The sequence below is a fragment of the Canis aureus genome, chromosome 1 (genome assembly GCF_053574225.1).
Source record: "Canis aureus isolate CA01 chromosome 1, VMU_Caureus_v.1.0, whole genome shotgun sequence".
In the NCBI taxonomy this organism is placed as follows: domain Eukaryota; kingdom Metazoa; phylum Chordata; class Mammalia; order Carnivora; family Canidae; genus Canis; species Canis aureus.
Genome location: NC_135611.1, coordinates 34,973,325 through 34,994,627, shown reverse-complemented (window position 1 = coordinate 34,994,627; position 21,303 = coordinate 34,973,325). Strand labels below are relative to the sequence as shown.

At 38.4% G+C, this 21,303-nt stretch overlaps 1 protein-coding gene across 2 annotated transcripts in view; it reads left to right on the top strand.

Moving 5' to 3' along the window:
- HIVEP2 (HIVEP zinc finger 2) overlaps window positions 1-21,303 on the top strand; it is a 192,226-nt gene that overhangs the window by 74,801 nt on the left and 96,122 nt on the right. The gene's annotated exons all lie outside the window — the stretch shown is intronic.

Sequence of the window (21,303 nt, the reverse complement as noted above, 5' to 3'; positions counted from 1 at the left end):
TTTCTGACACTTGACTTGCTTTTTTCCTTTTGATACTTGCAAATCTACCTTCCTCATGGCTGGATGATCCAAATCTAATGAAACAATGTATATGGAAATACTGTGTAAGCTATGAAATGTTGTGAATAAGCACGTGTCAATATGATTATCATTGTCACTATTATTTTTATGTATTCACTGCTTTCTGTTATCTCACTACACATGCCAGTAATTCTGCAACATCAGAGATTATCTCATTGGAGAAGCTACTTTCTTCTGGAGCTTAAGAAAATTTGGTTCATGATGGGACCCTGTCTTAGGCAAAAAGTTGATTTCAGCAATCTTGCCGTCTATGTCCTGAGGCTGTCAGGAAACGGAGATGATGGGGAGGTTTATGAAAGAAAAAGATTCAGTGTGTTTGTGCTGTGGGGTGACTGTGCATTGTGTGGCTATCTGTGCATTGTAAGGCTCATTTTTACAAAAACTGATATTCAACTGTATAAATAATGTTAATTTTGAAGTGAGAGATTATTCTTGGTAGTGGTTAAGAGTGTGGGCTCTGGAATTAAATTATCATGCTTCTTGTCCTGGTTCCCTTACTTCTAACTGGGTGAAATTTTTTTAATAAAGATTGTATTTATTTATTCATGAGAGACACAGAGAGAGGCAGAGACATAGGCAGAGGGAGAAGCAGGCTTCCCCACGGGGAGCCCGATGTGAGACTTGATCCTAGGACCCCGGGATCACTCCCTGAGCCAAAGGCAGACACAACCAATGAGCCACCCAGGTGCCCCTAACTGAGTGAAAATTGGACAAGTTTTTCTCTATGTGCCTCAGTTTTTTTCTATATTGTAAAATAAACATAATGTTATTCTATTGCAGGGCTTTTGTGAAGTTTGTTTTTTTAATTTAATTTAAATAAAAAAAAGATTTATTTATTTATTTGAGAGAGAAAGAGAATGAGTGAGAGGGGCAGAAGAAGAGGGAGAGAGGGAGAGAGAATTTCAAGCGGACTGTGCTGTGAGCGTGGAACCCCATGTGGCACTGGATCTCATGACCCATGAGATCGTGACCTGAGCCTAGACCAAGAGCTAGATGTTCAACAGACTGACCCCCTCAAGGTGTCCTGTAGTGAAGTTTAAGAGGAAAAATGGATCTGAAGCAGTTTGCATTCATGTAGGTTCAAAGAGGAAATAAAATTCTATATTGAAGTGATGAAATGTACCATCTCTTATACCGTTTTAGGTTCTATTTAATGACACTTGGTTGACTTTAATGATATATCTCTGGAGAGGAGGAGGAAGGGTACAGGGATGGATGGTTAGAGAGAGCAGAAAGATGCATGTAGAAGAATAGAGAAAGAAGGTGCTCTGCTGTAGTGATCCTTCATAGGAACAAACTCATGTGCTTTATGGGGCTTGGTGGTGTGGAAAGGTCTCCTGTATACATTCATTTAATCTTCACAACAACCCTGATTTACAGATATGGGAATTGTGCCCCAGAGACACTTAGTGACTGGCTCACAGACAAGCCACTTGTGAGGGGTAGGGTCAGATCAGAGAGCAGACTTCCTGAACTCAGGTGGTAACATCCTTTCTTCCACGGGGCTTTCTCTGCTACACAAAAATGTTCACATTTATAATAACCTTGGTGCTGAATCCCAAAGCAGCAGAGGGTCCTCTGCTGCCACAGATACACTGAGGGGTACTGGTGGGGGCCTAGGGACCTCCTCCTGTAGTTCTGAGAGCACTAACCTGCAGCTGTTCAGGGCTGGCCTTGCCACTGTGGCTGGGAGGTTTTAAGCGTCCCATGTCTCCTCCTGCCCTCTGAGCGAAGATTGTGTTTCATCTCTCTGAAGGGCCCTTTCGGATCAGTGTTCTGTGGGAGAAATCGCCAGTCTTTCCTTTCTGCTAGGAAGGAAGGTAATGAACACCTGTTCACTGATTGAACACATAGACTACAAGATTAGCTGTATGAGTATAATTCTAACTCAGGTCTTTTTTGGCATTTCTGTGTTGATTAACTTAAGTTACTAAATAAAGCTACTAACATATATAATCCAAACCTTAGTTTGATTTAAGTAAGTCTTCTGATTGTGATTCAAGTGTACATTTTATGATGCTGGTTGTCATATAATTTAATCTTTTTTAAAATTTTTTAATTTATTTTTTGGTTCTAAGATTAAACACAGCTTTAAAAGTTGGATTTTTCTCCATATTCTGGTTATCCTATTTGTCATATTAAAGATCATGTGATCAGAGAAAATTTAGTGTTGTGCTTCAGTATCTTGGAAACAAATTTTAAAATTGGAAGAATTGCTTCATGCATGTTAACGACCAATGATTAAATTGATTTTAGTATTATATTTGAATACATGGCTTTTATGAAATCCTTTTCTACTCTGAATGAGGAATTTGTATATAATGCGTATGTTTTTGGCAAATAAATTTGTTTTATGCATTAAATTTTTGATTAGCCATAATACAAAATTTTTTTGTCCATGAGCATTTTATTTTTCAGAGAAGAGGTGATGTGACAGTGACATTTTTTTGAAACAAAATCTAGACTAAGGTTGTTCAACCTTGGTACTGTTGACGTTTGGGTCCGGGAAATTCTTTGTTGTAGAGACTCTATTTTGTGCATTGTAGGTTGTTTAGTGGTGTTCCTGGCTGCTACCAAGTAGATACCAATAGTACCAATCCCCTGTACTCAGTCCTCACCACCAAAAAATGTCTCCAGACATACCCAGATGTCTCTGAGGGAGCAAAATCATCCCAGATTACAAACCACTGATCTAGGGTTTTTGATATATATTCAAACTTTCTGTATCACTTAGATCTGGATTATTCTGTAATTTTGAAAGATGTTCAGAATCACACCAAGGAGGAGAAAATACTATAGAGACAATAAATTGTACTTCTACATTATGAAAAAAATAAGATTTTTCAACAAAATGGGTTGAAATGTTTTCTGATTGACAGTTATCATAACAAATCCAATTAACCAGAATTCCAAACATTTGAATAAACATTCTGCCTTCTTATTTTCTTTCAAAATAGATATCTCTCCTTGATTCTGAATCTGTAACCATGACTTGATAGTGTTTTTTAAATACTGCAAATAAATGGAAATAATAGTATGATTTGCCATATATTAAATGTTCTCTCTGATTAGAACATTCTGTGTGTGCCTCTTGCACATACTGAAAGGCTTAATTGCCTTTACAGATGGGCATCTGCCTCAAGAAGTAGCACAAAAAGTGCTGAGGTTGGGTTTTTGAAGTCACTTTATGGTCTTTTTAGTAGATGTTTTAGCATAAGGAGGCAGAAAGATACACCTAGTTATTAACTGCCATAGAGAAACAGACATTTCACTTGGCCCAGGAATTAAGGGACTGCTTTTTAAAATGTGTTTTGCTAATGATAGAACCTGTCTTTATTGTGTGAACCATGGGCTGAAGCTTTAGCCAATCAGAGGAAGGAATTTACTGTATGGCAAAAGGAAGTATTTGTTCCGTTATTGTAGTACATGGCCTCTTGCCATCTTTGATAAAGGATTGAAGTGTAGTGCACCCAAAGTCTGCTACCCTCTTGACCCTTCATCAATCATCAGCTGGGCTGTGAGGTTAAGTGAACTGTAGCTCAGTAGGATAACTATTGTTTATGCACTGTGTCACTCTTAAAAACGGAAATTTCTGACACAGCGGTCTTGCCATGTGATGTCTTTCTAGTTTTAAGATGATAGACAAATGTTTCCTTTCTGTTGCTAATCTGTGCCAGATTAGTAGTATAAAATGATGATATAGAAGGCTTGAAACTGGGTTATTCAGATGGGTGATTCTGAGACTGTTGGGAATTTCTTTTTCTTTCTAAAAATGAGAACATATACAAAAGTAAGTGGCCTGTTCTAGCACATTTCAAGACCTTCACATGGGATCCTCTTGGAATTTTCATTGTCTTAAAAACACGGGGTTACTTTCCAACTCTTGCATGCTACTCTTTCACTGTGAATGTTTTAATTATTGAAAGGAGGTTATTTATCCATATGTTTTCTAAGTAACTGATGACACATACAGATTCTTTCATCAGAAATCTTTTCCTTTTTCCTGACTAGTTCAGGAAAACTTTAGAAGAGCTATGTCTAGTATTCAAGGCTTTATGTCATCTAATCTCTATATTTCTGCCATGTACTCAGACAAGTAGAGTAATATATCAGTTGCAGCTGTTGCTGACCAAAGCTGTCACAGAAGTGGGTGGAGGAAGAATCAGGGATGGTGTGTTCAGGTTCTGGGTATCAAAAGCATATCTGTTGCAATCAATCTGTGATGATGACAACTGGTTGTAGAAGGCAGTTCAAGCCAGATATTTGTTTTATCTTTGACCAAATGTACAGTAGATTGATGCCAGAGTGATAAATACCACTGGCAGCTAATAACATTTGGTTGAATATATACAATTGCCTGACTTGTACAATAAGAAATACTCATTATATAGCCTTTTTGTAAAGTTGTAAGCATAAAGCTTGATTCTTAATAGCATGCATTTTTAAAAAGACAAATGAAAACACGTAATAGCAAAAGAGTAAAATGTTTGTTTTCTTATATAAGCAGGCAGTGGTGCTTTCTAATTGAGTGTATTTTGATTAAAATAAATATTTACACCAAGGCATATATCCAGCTGGTTATTAGAGGAATAATAACACCATGCTTACCAGAGCTGGTTAGAAATATGAGAATCAGTATAGCCGTACTTAAGATTAATCATAACCCACTGGATCTTATTCCCCGTCTTCTGTAGTCCCCATTCTGCAGTTTACTGTGGGGGCAGGGAAGAAAACTAAAAATCCCCATCAAAAAATTGTAGCTCAGGAGCACCTGGGTGGCTCAGTCTGACTCTTGGTTTTAGCTCAGGCCGTGATCTCAGGGCCATGAGATCAAGCTCCTACATTGACTCTGGGCTCAGCACAGGGTCAGCTTGAGATTTTTCCTTCTCTCCTCCTCCTCTTCTAAAATCAAGCAGTCAATTAATTAATTAATTAAATCTTTAAAAAAATGTTGCTCTATTTTTTATCGTCTCTTTCATTTTTTTTTTTTTTTTAATAAAGACAGTTCAAAGGAATAAGAAACTTTTTGTTGTTCTTTTAGCAGTTAGAAAGGGATAATTGGCCTTTTTGGGCTGAGTCTCTTTGCATTTTAACCCATTTGGGGTAAATCTTTTTTTTTTTTTTTTTTTTTTACAGATTTTACTTATTTATGAGAGACAGGGAGAGAGAGAGAGAGAGAGAGAGAGAGAGGCAGACACACAGGCAAAAGGAGAAGCAGGCTCCCTGTGGAGAGCCCGATGCAGTACTTGATCCCAGGACCCTGGGATCACGACCTGAGCCGAAGGCAGATGCTCAACCACTGAGACATCCAGGTGTGCCTGACCCAGTTGGAATGAAATAAAATTCTGATATGGTTAAATCACTTAAGGGAGAGACTCACCTTAAAGATAAAAAGAAAGTCCTTTTACACCTTTACCTATTAGTCCTTGAAATAATTTTCCTCATTGTCATTAACATCAGAATACGAACTGCTTTTAGGATTGTCCACATGTTTTCTGAGTAACTGAAGACATGTCCAGATTCATAAGACTGCAGGTGCCTCACAGAAACAACTTTCCAGACAAAATACTTGTGCTCTAGAAACTTAAATTTAAAGATAGGTACTGTGGTATGGAGACACATACATAGGGCAAAAAGAGAAAGCAGTAAGCCCTTACCTAATTCCAAAAGAAAGCTTTACAGCCTGAGATGAAGTTTCAGGAACTGCCCATTGCTAGAAATATCTGTGTGGCTGGGCGTTGGGGAAAAGGAAGTGTGTGCCAATGACCACGCTTAGTGATTTGTTAATAGCTAACATTTACTGGGGACTTTAGATGTGTCAGGCAAGTGTGCTTTGGGTGCATTAATCTCATTTGTTCTCCAATGAGCGTTTGAGGCAGTCACCGTTACTGTCTCCCATTTCCTAGATGAGGAAACGGAGACACAAGGAAAATAAACACCATGCTTGATTGAAGGTAGTAAGAGGCTGACGTATGCCTCTTAGCCAACACACCACCCTATCTATCCAATTTGATTTACAACCCAGCCTTGTGAAGGAGGGATTTTCTTCACTTTACAGACAAGGACACTGAAATCCATGGAGGTCAATTTAGTCACAGTTGCAGGTGGCCAGTGCCAGATGAAGGGTTGGAACCAATTGTGACCCTCTCAGAGGTCTGCTTTTTCACTGCAAGAGTCTTCTTGGGAAGGTTATACCTTCTCGGAAAGGCATAGCTGGCAAATAAAATATGGCAGGTGCAGCTCCTTCCCTGTAAAAACAGTTAAGGTTATAAAGAAGCTATATAGGTTGTTCATAATTTGTCGTGAGGCAGTAGAACAGTTGTTTACTGAAGCATGCAAAACCCCTTCTGGTTCAACTCTATCTTATAGAAATCGTCTATCTCTGTCATCATCCTGGGTTGTGCTTCATTTCATTTGGTGTGCCTCTTCTCAATGTCCGGGGCTGTTCTATTCCTGTTTATAAATCTTTTAAGTGTGCACATTAAAGAAGTAATTAAATTGTCATTATAATTTATAGTATGCCTGAAGTCAGCCACCTAATTAAACTGCAAAAGAAGTTAGGTGGTAGGTTCATATACATTTATTAAGTATTACTGTATTCATTATGCAAGGATTTTGAACCAAGTAAAAGAGAAAACTAATGGTGACACTAGTCTTTAAAAGTTTTTCCACTTCTGTTCTTCTCAGTTTAGTAAGTTGAGACCCTCATTACTTCATAACATAACCCTAATGTCTTGTTTGGTTAATTTTTAATGAAGATTAGGGTTTTTATGTCTTTCACTCAGCATTTTCTTACAATGTTCCTGACAGCATTAATGCACACCACCCCACATCCTAACTGAATAAGCAATTAGAAATACAATAGAAAATGGAATTTGAATTCTTGGGTTATACACAGCAGTCCAGACTATCTTGAATTGTAAAAATGGCAGCATGTTAGATACCTAGGGTCACTCAGAGGAGGTTTGATTTTTCTAGAGCAATATATTGACAGTATATTGACTGTCAATATACTTATTTTCTTACTAGAGAATAAAAAACTACAACAGCAGAAACAAAAACCACATAGACTGTGATAAAACTCTTGCTGCAGGAAACACTTTTTGAAGAGTCTAGTTTTTAATTTTAAGCTCTAGCACATATATATGTATATTTAATATGCGAGGTGAGAATTGATCACTTGCCTAGGTGTTTAGCCCCATGGAAGATAATTGCAGTTTGAAAAGGAATGCGCTTGGATCCCTGGTGGCTCAGTGGTTTAGCGCCTGCTTTCGGCCCAGGGTGTGAACCTGGAGTCCTGGGCCCGAGTCCCACCCGCACTGGGCTCCCTGCATGGAGCCTGCTTCTCCTTCTGCCTGTGTCTCTGCCTCTCTCTCTCTCTCTCTTTCTGTCTCTCATGAATAAATAAAATCTTAAAAAAAAAAAAGAAAAGGAATGCACTGAATTTCTTCTTTTGGGCTTTGGGCCTTTGAGGAAAGAAGAATACCGACGGACATAAAGTATCATCCAGGCAAAAGACAGATTATGTGGAGTAAATTTTCCCATCCTTGTATTTAATTTTGTAGGGAGGCAGGGTGGATTGAACTGAAATTCCAAAAGAGGCAATCTTTTAAAGAAAAGAACAAGCAATACAGAGCAGAATAAAGGCATTTAACAGAACAGAATAAATACATTTGCTATTACATAGAAGTTTGAGCACCTAGAAGTTACTAGGTGCTCAAAAAATTATAGATTGTAGAAGTGTCATGTGTAAAGATTCCAGTTTCTTTGTCCTTCTATGTGCACAGAAGATACCCAACTTATAAAACTTTGGGGGGTAATATTTTTCTTTGCTAAGTCACAAAACTGAATTGACCTGTAAAGCGCTTGCAGTATTAGTAATAGGTAAGGAGTTATAGACTTGGGTGTCAGTTTCTCTGGAAAAATGCATTCTAAGTGACAGGCTGTGACATTGGGGAACATGACTTTTTCTGCTATTGTGGGAGAAGCATCTTTTCCACTCCTGATTTCTTGGCTACTCGGAGAGTTCTTGGTTGGAGGGATCTGGGGAGGCTCTTGCTGACATTCCTGTAGGCTGAGAGTCAGGGAGAGAGCCAGAGAAGATGGTTCTAATTCCAGGCTGCAGGATTAGGGGGAGAGTGAAGTCTTCAACATAGGTAACAGAAAGAAAAGAGAGGGATCCCCAGACAGCCCTCTTGCTGGTCTGACTTCTTACTGGGTGGTCTTTTCCAGTGGAAGAGGCAAAGGTAAATCATGCATGTTTAATTTGAGAATTGCTAACACATATATATCCTTTTAATACAATCTTTGTTTATAGCAGTATAAACATTTTTTCTATGCTGGAACAAAAGCTCCATAAAAAAATAAGGATGAGATTTAAATAAAGATTTTGCTTATAAATGTGCTTTAAGGATATGTGAACTATAAATATTCCTTGAATCAGTTCTCAGTGGAATGAATGTAGGCTTTCCATAGAAAGAAATACATCTTATTCCTTATAAGATCCTAGCACCTGTCCCTGAGTTATCAAGAGTGGACCTTTGAAATATGTAACATGTAAAAGCATGGCTAAATGAAGATAGATGTGAAGTATTGTGAAAATTTTGATTTGATACTTTTGATATTCTAAAACTGGCATAGTATTTACTACTGAATTTGATCTGTTTGGAGAAGGACTTTCTATACTTATTTTATTTCCTCTTTACTTCTGAGAATTCAATTAAATTTATAGGATTCATAACTTGATATTTGACATGCACTGTCTTTAAAAATATTTTGTGATATTGTACCTTGTATGCTTTTTGATTCTTCAGAAAGCAATGTTTTAGGAATTATTTTATGCATAGTAACTATTAGTATCCATTAATAATCTAAAGAAGTTAATTTATAATTCCCAAAAAGATTCAGGGTCTTAAAACAAAAACAGTGTATGCGTTAATGTCAGGAACATTGACAAGGCTGAGAAAAGATTTGGCTTGTATTTGGGATTAATACAAAGTACTATAATTCAGAGTTTATTTATGCATACAGTTCTGATACCTGAGTTTTCATATTAAATTTTGTGTGGAGCCATGGGCAGAGAAGTTATAAGAAAAATACAACCAACCATTTTTTCCCACTTTTATGTATTTCATTTGCTACAACAGCAAATCCATTGCAATATATATATTTTAATATATTATACATGCATTTTTTAAGTGTTGAAAGTAGTAAAGTTGTTTGAGGAAGAATTGATGCTTGTCTTTCACATCTGGAATCTAGTACAATAAATTTGTTTCATTCTTTCTTGTAATTATATTAGCTAAACCCATGTTTCGTTTATTAGTGCTTCTTGTCTGTTGTGGAGATTTATACAGTGGGAAAAGAGAATGTAGGGCAGCAAAAAAGATTCAGCTATAAAATATTGATAACAGAGGCTTACAGAGATTGCCAGGCTGATGTGCCTCCTTAACTTTATAAACCTAAAATTTCCTGAGAAAATTTTCAAGTAACATTATGAAAATCTAAATGCTGTTTTATTGTTGTTGGCAATGTTTTTAATCATTACAGAAATCAATAGCTCTTAAGCTATTTTCCCCATCTTCCTGCAGCTGTCCAGAGTAACCATCTGCTCTTGCAGGTGGACCAAATTCTAATCTCCAGTAAGGCTGCCACGCTGTCTGGTCTGCTTACTTACCATTTCTTTCTTAGGAGTCCACTTTGAAATGGAATCCTTTTCTAAAAAGAAGTTCCATACACTGAATTTTATCTATTTATAATCTGAAAGTATGGGGCTGACAACTTAGAACTTAAACAACATTAAATTGTTCAGAAGGAGAGGGGTAATTTCAAGGATATTTATTAATGAGTTGGAATGAAAGCCAAAAGATCTATTTCATGTAATGTTCATTTTATTTTTTGCATCAGCCCGATTGCAAAATGTGTATGTCTTTTATAAATTTGATTTATTTGTATGGTGCTATTCTGTTTTATCCAAGGACACCTAGAAGAAACAGAATTATTTTGTTGGGCTGTCATATTGCTCACAGTTAATCAAATGTTGTATTAGATCTTTGGTTTATGTGAGACATGGCATTCCATTTTTTTCATATATAGAACCTATGGTTTATTCAATTCAAGCCTATAGTACATATGTTAGAGCTCATCATTATTAGTACGTTCATTCTTAAAGATCAATCATGTGAGTATTAATATTGGGGAAGGTAATTTTAACTGATCTGTGGTTGAGTAGGGAAAGACTTTGCTCCTTAGTAACAAAGTATAACAATGGCCATGTTTATTTCCAAACATACAGAAGCAAAGAGGCTTTGTTATTCTAACCAACATTTCCCTTTGTGAATGCACTTAAACATTTGAATATGCTGTTTTATTGCCTTCATGTGTCACTATTGGTATGTGGCTTCGTTGTGTTTTTAAGTTATCTGATATATGCATGTACTAAGTAGCTTTTTAATTTCCTTGAAAATTGATCCAAGTCTTCTGTGAAATGGTGGTTGACTTAAGTTGTTTCTATTTTTATTTTTTTCATAGTTAAATGAAGCACATAGGAATCAAAGAGGATTTACTTCATCTTAAAAAGTCCATTTATTACTTAGACAAGTTGCAAAATTTGTTAGGAATAAGGCCTATTTCCAGGGCTCGCAGTAACAGTAATGGATAGCTTGTAGAACTTTACAATTATGAGTGTACATATAAGTAATTTTTAAAAATCTTGAAACATGATAAACACTATAAATTTATTTCTGCTCATTTAAATTTTTATCTTCTTGGTTCTTAACATTATGGGAGTCAGCAAAGGCAGCGCATAATTGTGGCTCAAAGTTTTTCTAATCCCTTTTACAGTTTCAGAAAAAAATTTAGAAGGTCTGAGGGAATAGAGGCCTTTGATGAATTTCTGCCTTTCTTTTAAAAGGAGAGTTTACAGGAGGAAAAATTTTTATATATTCCCTATTGTGAAGTTTAACCAAAATGAAGATTTGATTTTGGTTAGAATCCTTCCGGTCCAGTGACTTTCAAAGGATATTACCTCAACTTCTTGCCTAGCAGGACAGCAGTAAACATTTTGTTTCCAACTTCCTTTAAAATTTTTTTCTCTGGTCCTTGTTTTGACAAGTTTATGTGGATTAATTCTTACTGCCTTGCCTTTAAGCCAATGCTGTTGGCTGAGGAAATACTTCAGACTTTTCTAGTAGTGACCAAAAGCTATAGAGTAGGTAAAGGAAAAACGTTATGGAAAGAAATCTGTGTTTTACCCCTTTTTATATTTCTACAGTGTCTACACCAGCCCTGGCCTCAAGCTAGGCAATCACAGGTGATTCATTTAACATCATTGAGCAGATGTTTATTGAACAGTTATTATATGCTAGGTCCTGAGCAGTGAGCACAGTGCAGTTTCCAGCTCTAGGAACTCTGGGTTTATAAGAAAGGTGGAAGCAAACAAACTACAGTACAGTAGCTAAGGGTTTCCACAAAGCTGGGACAAGGGGTTAGGAAGTGAGCTAAAGGTGGTTGTGAATTAGCAGTATGTGGGGCGGGGGTGTTCATTCTGAGCAAATATTAACCAGTCACCTGCTTTTTTCCAGGTATTATTCATGTGCTAGAGATAGCAGGGGTAAACAAAACAGTATTGCCTCTTCTGAGAAGCGTCTGGCCTAGCATGGGGGACAGATATATGTCAACCATACCAACACGTATGCTCTGTGTGTATTAATTGGATGGGGAGAGAGTATGGGAGAAGATGACATTGAAGCAGGGACCTTATTGGGATCAAGTGGAAGGGGCAGCCGCCCTTGTGATGATTTGTACTGAACATGATTACTTAGATCTCTCCTGGAAAGAAAGAATTAACATTTCAAAGTGAGGAAGAATAGCTTAGAATAATTGAGCTGATATATCAGGCAGGGCACTTGATGCTTTGTGCCATATTAAGGCCACCCAACTCCAGGACTCCAGCCAGGTTCAGCCAACCTGGAGGTGCCATTGTCCTGCTCCTAGTTCTTGTCCCAGTGATAGAGTGATGGGGTGTTGCCCAAGCCTGGGCTGAGCTCCCTTTCCAGGGGGATGCTCCCTTCCTCTCCTTGATAGAGGGCAGGTGTTGGCTTGGAAAGGATAAATCTGACCTAAAATTAAACCCGAAGCTGTAGTGTGTGTGTGTGTGTGTGTGTGTATTGCCCATGATTAGGTGTTTACAGCACCAAATCTTCAACAATTAAAGAGAAAAGGTGTGGGTGGGGTAAAAAATAGCAATACCCACACTCTGAAGTTTTTGAGAAAAACAGGAAACTAGTCTTTTTTAACCAGTGATGCCCAGAACTGGTTATTGCAAAGAGGGTTGTTTTTCTAATGCATTGTGGTCAGCACAGCTGTGCCAGAAGTAGATTTCTGCTCATTATGACAGCCGTCTGTGGATTTCTTTAGCTGACAAACCTATAGACAGGCAAGCATAATTATCAGTAGTAACCTGGTCATTATGGCCGGATGGTGCTTGGAAAACAATTTGCACAAGCCCTGAAAGCCCGTGAGAACATACAAAATAAGAGCATTTGGCGAACATGCAGCTATTTCCGGGAGTTGTGAATGACCCAGACTTATGAACCATACAATAGCTTATTGTAGGACTGTTTGAAACCTCTCTTTATTTGGATTCTTATTTTAAGTTGACAGATAACATTTGATGGCAAGTGACATAATATTTTTTCTCATTTGCTCGTTAACTCAAGCTCCACTTTCTAAATGTTGTAGACCTCTTTATTTTTTGCGTATGTTTGCTGGTTGGTGGCAGTTAAGTAACAATTTCAAAAGTGAAATCGAGATCACAAAGGTGTTGTCTCTTGTTCTCAGAATCTCAGAAACGCATCATCACTGCTGCATTTGTGAACAACATGGGAAGAAAAATGATCACAGAAGCAATTGGGCAATTATTGATTACTTTTGCCTTCTTCCCAATAAAGAAAATGCTTTAGAGCCAAGTTGAAATGGAGTAGTTCCCTTATCTGCCGTCTTTCGTACGCGGAAGGCTAGGTTAGTACAGACCAGTCACAGAGGTTTCCCCTCCACTTCCTGTGTGTGGGTTCGGTGTAATCGGGAAGCCCTCTAAACCAGAGCTCTCCCTTGCTGGCCGTTTCTTTGTGCACGTGGAGATGTCATCTTTTTAAGGCTAAAAGGGGGGTATTAGAATTTTGGAAGTTGACTAATGTAGCCTAGATTTCATTGCTCATTGCATTTTATGGTCACCAAGCTGAGCATTTGGTCTGTGCGTTGAAGGATTTACACTTGTCTGTCTGTATCAGACTTTACAGTTATATCTTTAAGAAGTAAGTTACTCATGCTTCTCAATCGTGAAGCTTGTTTGCAGGCAATGAATGTTTGATCCTTGATCCAGGCCGTGTACCTGGGCTTAGCAATGTCCCCTGTCCAGCTGACTGCTGGGGTCCCTCCACAAAAGGCGGTCATTACTGCTGTTGATTCTTTTGTAGCCCATTGGCCATGTTAGAGTTCTTTGTAGTGAAAGGGAACTCAACTCTTGGCATCTGTCTGCCTTTTCATTTTACCAGAGAAGTACTTCAGTCTTTCAATGGCAGTAATGCAAGTTGAAGGGGAGTCTTTTCCTTCCTTTCCCTTGAGGAGGCTTAGGGAGAGGACTAGCTAGTAAAGAGGCGTAGGAGATCGAATTGGATTTGGGGGGGTGAGGTGGGGAAGGGCTCTGATTTTTAACCCCTTGCCGTTTATTTCTTAGTGGAATGGGGTGAGAGTACCTGCCATGTCCCCCTCAACAGCATGTGGCAAAAAGTAGTGAGACGGTGGTTGTCCAGCACTCTCAAATGCATATGGCGGTTGTTTGAGAAAGATCAGCTCTTACTGAAACAAAACAAAACAAAAAAACAAACACGCTTTATCAGAAGGCCTCGTATTTCAAACACATATAAAATCCTGGTGTTTCTGCTGGGAAAACATAGCCTTGGGAAGTTGTGATAAAGTCAAAATGACAGAAATACGGATTTTTATTAGTTCTACTTCTTGCATATGCCCGGGCATGGCATATTTTTAATGTGTTTTTTCATGTTCAGGTTTTTAAAATCTTGAGGACTAGAAATAGAATCTTTTACTTTCCATACTTGATAGGACCTGAGTATGTCTTTGATACTGTTACTTTTAAATAGCCACAGTAAGTGTATGAGCAGAAGCATGGCATAAAAATCTTGGTGTCGGGGAGGGGGGTTGAAGTGGGGGGATACTCATGAAAACAGTCTCCTTTCTTACGGTAGAATAGAACAGTGAATGGAAACTATCCCAGCAGATCATTCAGTCCTGCTGAGCCATTCCCTAGCACTAGAACTAATTTGGGTCTCTACCAAATGGATATAAATACATAAAGCATTTGTCCGTTCCATCTAAAAGCTGCTCAAATTGGTGTTGTTGTTGCCTTCCCATTTTGCTTTTGTCTGTGATTTTTATTACAAAGGCCCAGTTAAAAACACACTGTACTCTTGCTCTGTCCTTCCTAATGAGAAGAGGGTGCTTGGGAGGTGATGGCTATCTGTGCAGGAGGCTGTGGCTGACGAGGCCAGTGTGTAATGATTAGTCCTTTCCCTGCTGCGCACACATGGAGATTGTTCCTTGATTTCTTACAGTCATCATTTCTAATACAGCCTGGAGCTAAATGGAGACTTGCTCTGTCAAGCTTGGGGCCATTTTTCGCTTTTGTTCAAAAAGGCTTCTCTTATGGGACTGCTTACTGCCTGGGTGGTTCATCTGCTGTGTTCACAGACTCCCCACAATGGGGGCCCTCACTGGAGAGGGCTTTACAAGGCCACTTTTTCCAACTTGCTTTGGAGCAGCCCCCCTTCTCATTACCATCTGGGAAGAAAACAGATCATGGCAGTGGGGATTGAAAGGGAGGCTGGAAATGACTAAGTCAACCTCTTTCTCTGTTCAGTTGAAGAAAGAGAGGACCAGAGAAAGGTTATGTCCCTTGTCCTGGTCACAGAACTACTTGTGCCCTGATGAGTGACCCTGCTTTCATTCTTTTTCACACATCCAGCCCAGTAAATGATTTCCTGGGGGAGATGATTGCTCTAACCCTGGAGCGCTGTGAGCATTCCGGGAAGTAGCTGACACTCCTGGGTTGTCATTGGATGCTCAGTGAGGAATACAGCTGTTGTTTATGGAAATGCTTAAGAAGCAGGATGTGGCATTGGTGGCAGGGTTTGCATTCACACAGGAGCTAGCACAGCGCTGTTCTCTAGAAAGCTGCAGTTTGATCCTGGTGATATACCAACTTCATGCCACAGTGTTACTGCCAGGCTCTCAATGTTTGGCTCTCTTGATTTTATTTCTTCAGTTAAAAATCAAATGTCATACTCTGTTCATTTTGAAGAATGATGTCGATTGTCGAATTTCTCTTAGTTGAGTATGATTTTCACAAGGGAGTTTGAGTAATATAGTGATCAGCAGGATTTGTGTGCTATAATCACTTGCTTAGACACATCATGAGCACAGTAACAAGTAACACAACATTACCCTTGCACAGTTATAGAGTTAGAGTGTTTCTCAAGTAGGTGCTATTGAGATTTGGGGATAGATGATACTTTGGTGTGGAGGGCTGTCCTGTGCATTGTAGGATATTAACCAGCATTCCTGATGTCAACCCACTAGATGACCATAGCACCCCCTCCCCAGCCATGATAACCAGAAATAATCCCAAACATTGCCCAGTGTCCCTTGGGGGGTAAAATCACCCTGGTTGAGGACCTCTGTAGACCAGCAGTAAAGCTGGGGAACATTGCACATATGCCAGCCTGAAGCAGTCTCGTTTACAACAGAAGGCTTGACTTTAAGAAACCAGAGAAGAAAGTAAGGTTTGGGAGGGTTAAATTACCAAATGATGAATATTCCTAATCCCATGACTGAGTGACTAGCAACCCAAACCAGGGGATTTCCCCTGTTGGCTTGTGGCAGGAATTCCCTTTCTCTTCCTCTTGCCCTCAACTTGAGGACACTTCCTTTTCACCACTGTTCAAGTTTCTGATTGACCTATTCTGAGGGCCAGCTTTTCTCTTTCACTCTCCCATCACCTCAGTAGCTACCAGTAACCAGACCACCACTGCAGCCTTTGCAAAAGACTAGTGTCACCAAGATTTTCCCTGCTGATGCCCCTGAGCCATCACTCTGCCCCTGAAGAACGTGTATTGCTGTTCTTATATTATTATTTACCTCTTGGGATTCTACCTAGACTTTTATGGCCCATGTAGAAAAAAGTAAGGAGTAGTTTGATATCCTATTGACTCAAGTCCTCAATGAGACTATTTCTTCGAATAAAAGCTATGACATGGGCAGCCCCAGTGGTGCAGCGATTTAGCGCCGCCTGCAGCCCGGGGTGTGATCCTGGAGACCCAGGATCGAGTCCTACATCGGGCTTCCTGCATGGAGCCTGCTTCTCCCTCTGCCTGTGTCTCTGCCTCTCTCTTAGCTCTCTCTGAATGAATAAATAAATAAATCTTTAAAAAAAAAAAAAGGCTATGACATGTAAGGTGACTTAGGTTCTCTAGTGCTCCTACTACATCGCCTTAGGCTAGCCTGGAATGCCAATCACTGTTTGTGATTCTGGTTTTAGAGGGAGACATTCCAAATTTCAAGTAGTAAACATAAAACTGAGCTTTTGGAATATGACTTATTTTAAGAAGGAACCATTTTGGCATGCTGGAAGATGAGGTATAATAGTCTAGCTCCTGCCTATTCCAAGTGAGTTCTTCACCGAAACCACAAAGAGACCCTCAATAGGCAGTTTGGACTCCCCCTTTTGTTGGGATTTCCCACTCTAAGTCCCAGACTTGGAGGGCAGACAGGCTGGACCATCTATGGTTTGCTTCTCTGATGTGGAAACAATAGTCATCTGGCGGTTTCCTTGGATTCCATTTGGACATGCTTTTGTATACAATCTTTGCCAAATGGACTTAGTAAGCCTAAGTCGGCCAAAGGAGGAAAAGACAAACACCTTAATCTATGGACTGAGATACCAACTGAAGAAAATCCATAACAAAACAGCTCGAATCTTAGCAGATTTTTAGAAAGAGTAAAAGGAAAAGATACATGTTGTACAAGTGTGCGGTAACTAAGGGGACTTTATTTTATTTTATTTTATTTTTCTAAGGGGACTTTAGATTAATTAAAAGAGAGGAACAAAAATACCTCACTTTTTATTTTTACGTCAAATACCAGATTTTTACATCAAGTTTGTCAAAGCTAGAGATGTTTATCATTTCAGACTACACAGGTATAGCAGAAAAGCCTGCTACTCCAAGTCTTGAAAGGGTCTCCCAATTCTGATAATGCTGTCTGTTCTTTCTAACCTTTTTCTCTAAATTTGTCAAGTTGCACAAACTGATATGTTAGACTCTATGATAAATCTATGCAAGCTAGGATGAGAGAATGGTGGCTGGTGACTTCTATTGGGAAGTTTCTAGATCATCTGTACTGATGATTTCCAAATAGGATTCCGGATGCTCTAGGATACTTACCAGTTTTGAAAGAAAGCATAGTTGTGGTAGATTTAACATGTGTCTGTTTTAACCACCTCTAAATTTGAGGCTTTGGATCATGATGGGAGAGATGCTTAGCTTCCACATTTTAAAATGTGTACAATTAGAAGAGAGTCACTTTTCTCAAATACTATTACTTGGCTCTCTGATTATATGTCTTGCCTTTTGTTATGGGATCTACACAGTAACAATCTGTTTTCAATGTCTGTCCTTCTCAAGCCCTTAAGTTCCATGAGGACAAGAATCACGGCTTTGGGAGGGCACAATTGTTGTTTGTTGAATGAAGAATTTAATAAATGAGGGGAAATAAAGAGTTCATCATGAACATTTTATAAGAAAAGTGTATTTTTTGATAGAAAAATTAAATAAAGACATTTCCCAATAATGAAGTTAAGACACAACTTAAAAGAATATCTATGTAGTGAAGTTTTGTTTCTTTTTTGGAAATTTGTGGTTTTTATTTAAGAACAGAGAAATATTGTATTTTCTGGAGAAGAAAAGCATGGCATGCCCTCCAAAAGTAATCTAGTGGAACACAGGCATATAAAGTCCTCCAAACCCATCAATTTTCATTTTACTTTATAGTAATAAACACTTTTCAGTGCCAAAGTAAATTAGGACAATGATCTGGGTAAAAGAGTACTCTTGAACTGTATAAGAAAGATTTTGATTCTGTTGCCCAATTTAGAGCAGTGACCTTCATTCTAAGTGTGAAAGTGTTTTATCACTGTTGTATATGGACATGGTTCACCCCCATACTAGACACCCAAAACTACTGCTATGTGGTTCAGTCATACCAGTATAGATAGTGAGTAATAGAAATGCTCAATATATTAAACTTTCTTTGGTTTGGCACTGGTTTTGGATTTCTTCAAATCACGCATCTTTTTATATTACTATTATGTATATGTTTTCAAAAACATTGGTTTTGAGTCAGACTAACTGGATTAAAAAAACAGTTTCAGCCGTTACTGTGAGGCAATGGATAAATTCCTTAAACTTGGGGCCTCATGTCATCCGTAAGGGAGGTAATATTAGTGCCTGCCTCATAAAGGATTTAATGAGAAAATACATGTAAATCACTTAGCACATTTGCTGGGGCACAAAGATTTAGTAAATGTTGATTATTTTTATCATTCTATGTGCTGATTGTTTCAAACTCCATTACTATTTCTAGATCGTTCATTTTCTTCATGTTTTCAGTAGTAAGCCCAAACTTTTAAGCTTCCTTTTTATGGAAATCAGAGCAGTCTAAACAGAGTCTAGGCTGCCAAACTATCTGCTACATCTCATAAAGAAATGAGATAATGTTTGGTGTATATGTGTATGTCTAAATATGAAGGAGCCACAATTCTAAGTCGTTCCAGACTGAGGGCAGGTGGACCCCACTTGGCTGAGAGTCAGATCCTATTACCAGACTTTATTTATTTCAGGCCTGATAAAGTTGCTTCCTCTTGGTGAGATTTTTTTTTTTTTTGCATTTCTTACTCAAGACAAAGACGAAGGGAGTTGGAAAACTTTTTAAAAAGAAATGCAAAAGAAACTCTCTTATTTTTATATCTTCCAGAAACCAATTTGATAAGTCATTTTCTAAGTTCTAAAGAAGCATTTTTTTTTCCTCAATTTTTCATCACGTGAATAAAACTGGGTTTTCAGTTTTAATCAGACAACACAAACCATTACACTGTAAAACTACATTTTTCATTTGGCACCGTTCCTTGTTTACTCTTTTCAATGCAGATATGTCCTTGTCCTAAGACAAGGGGTGAAAGCCACCATGAGGCGTGACACCAGCCTGAGCAGGAGGAGTTAGTTATTAGTTGCTAAGTGTGTGAGAGGTCAGTGAATTTTTCAGGGTACCGCTGCAGAAATCTTCGTGCACTCACTAATAATAACTCGTAATCACCAGGTTTAGGAACCTCCTCCTATCAAGATGGCTGAATCAAATGTTTGAAGGTTTCTGAAACAGGCTAGTTTGTGCCTCCTCTTTGTTACAAGCAATTTCTTTCATCTTGCACAATTTAAATTTGGTTTTGATATTTCCCAATGGAAGTTGTTATTGTTGCATTGCTTTGAAATTTGTTTTCCAATAGGAGCTTGAAATGGATTATCTATAAAGTTTTGTTCATCTTGAAAGTTCTATGATCAAAGTTTACTTTTGCCTTTTAGAAGTTTTAAGATTTCTCCAGTTTTATATGGTTTCTTACTGATTCTTTTTGGCTTCCCAAATCAATAAATCCCCATTAGTAGGTAGTTAATTGTGGAGAATCTGAAATTTTACTTTAACACACTGAAGTCTTAATTTTATCTCTCCTCTGTGGCCAACATTTAATCCAGTAGAATATTGTTAAGACTTTTTTTTTCCTCCCCCCAGGGCCACAGCTATTAAGGTCTCTCAACTTGGAAAATGAAACATGCTTAAATTTTTTCCATTTTGATACTAGACAAACTAGAACCGATAATCTTAATGGCTTTTCTAGCTTCTACATTACCCATCTCAACTGCATCACGGTTTTGGCCACCTGCTTCAGAAAGGAATATCAACAATCTCTTAATTTTGAAATTCAGTGACACCCCTTAGGTCTTTTACTTGACTTACTGTTGATTTGTATTCAACTGTCTTTATCATTTATAGTTTTCTTTGCATGTCTCTGTGATACTGTGAACTGCTGCCCTACCTCTGTTCCCAGCCTTTCCCATATTCCCCATCTTGGTAGTTTTCTCCAAAGTACAGCCCAGGCTTCTTCTTTCTCTACCTCCCCAAAACCAGCCCCATTGTTTTAAGTATCAACTCTAAATGCTGGTGATCCTAATGGTGTTCCAAAGTGGATTTTCAGCTTACATTTCCTGTGGGTTCTGTATCTATGTCTGCCTGGACATTTCTGTTTGAATGTTTCTAAAGCACCTCAAAACTAGTTTGTTCTAAAACTGAATATACTCTATTTCCTCTCAAACTTGTTTTCTTCTCCTTGTCTGCCTTGGCAAGCTTCTGCTGATTACTCCAGATCCATTTCAAATGTGTCCACTCTCAACCCTTTCTTAACACCCACCACTTGGTGGGGGCCTTATTGTAACTTATACAACAGCACTTTTCATCCTACCTGTAAGTCACAGTCACTGAGGTCAGAAAACACATTTGTGTACCTTCTGATGCACTACAGTCCCTGGTGCATGTGGTAGGTGCTTAGTAAATGATGTTGAGGGGTGCCTGGCTAGCTCAGTTGGTAGAGCATGCGAATCTTGATCTTAGGGTTGTGAGTTCAAGCCCTACGCTGGGTGTAGAGATTACTTAAAAATGAACTTTTAAAAAAGTGATTGTCTAATATGCTAACAAATGGCAAAAATAGTATATTATAGATATTGAGAAAGGAAACAAAATTTTTATTTCACCAGGTGGAAAAGTTTGTAAGTGGCTAGATATTAAATAGATATTTTTTATAGTTCTATAAAAAATGAAACCATCAGCCTTATTGATTAGATGTAGGCCCTAGGACCTCAGAGAGTAAAAGAGGCTTCTATTTATTTCCTTTCTAGACTCATGGTTGACTTGGTGCTTGGACTTGGTTTGAATGGAGACTCAATCATGGCATTATGGCAACAGGTGCAGTGTTTTGAGTGACTTTCCCAGCTATTTCAAAAACGTCTGAATGCACAGAGCAGAACTCAGCTATCTGGTTGGGAGAAT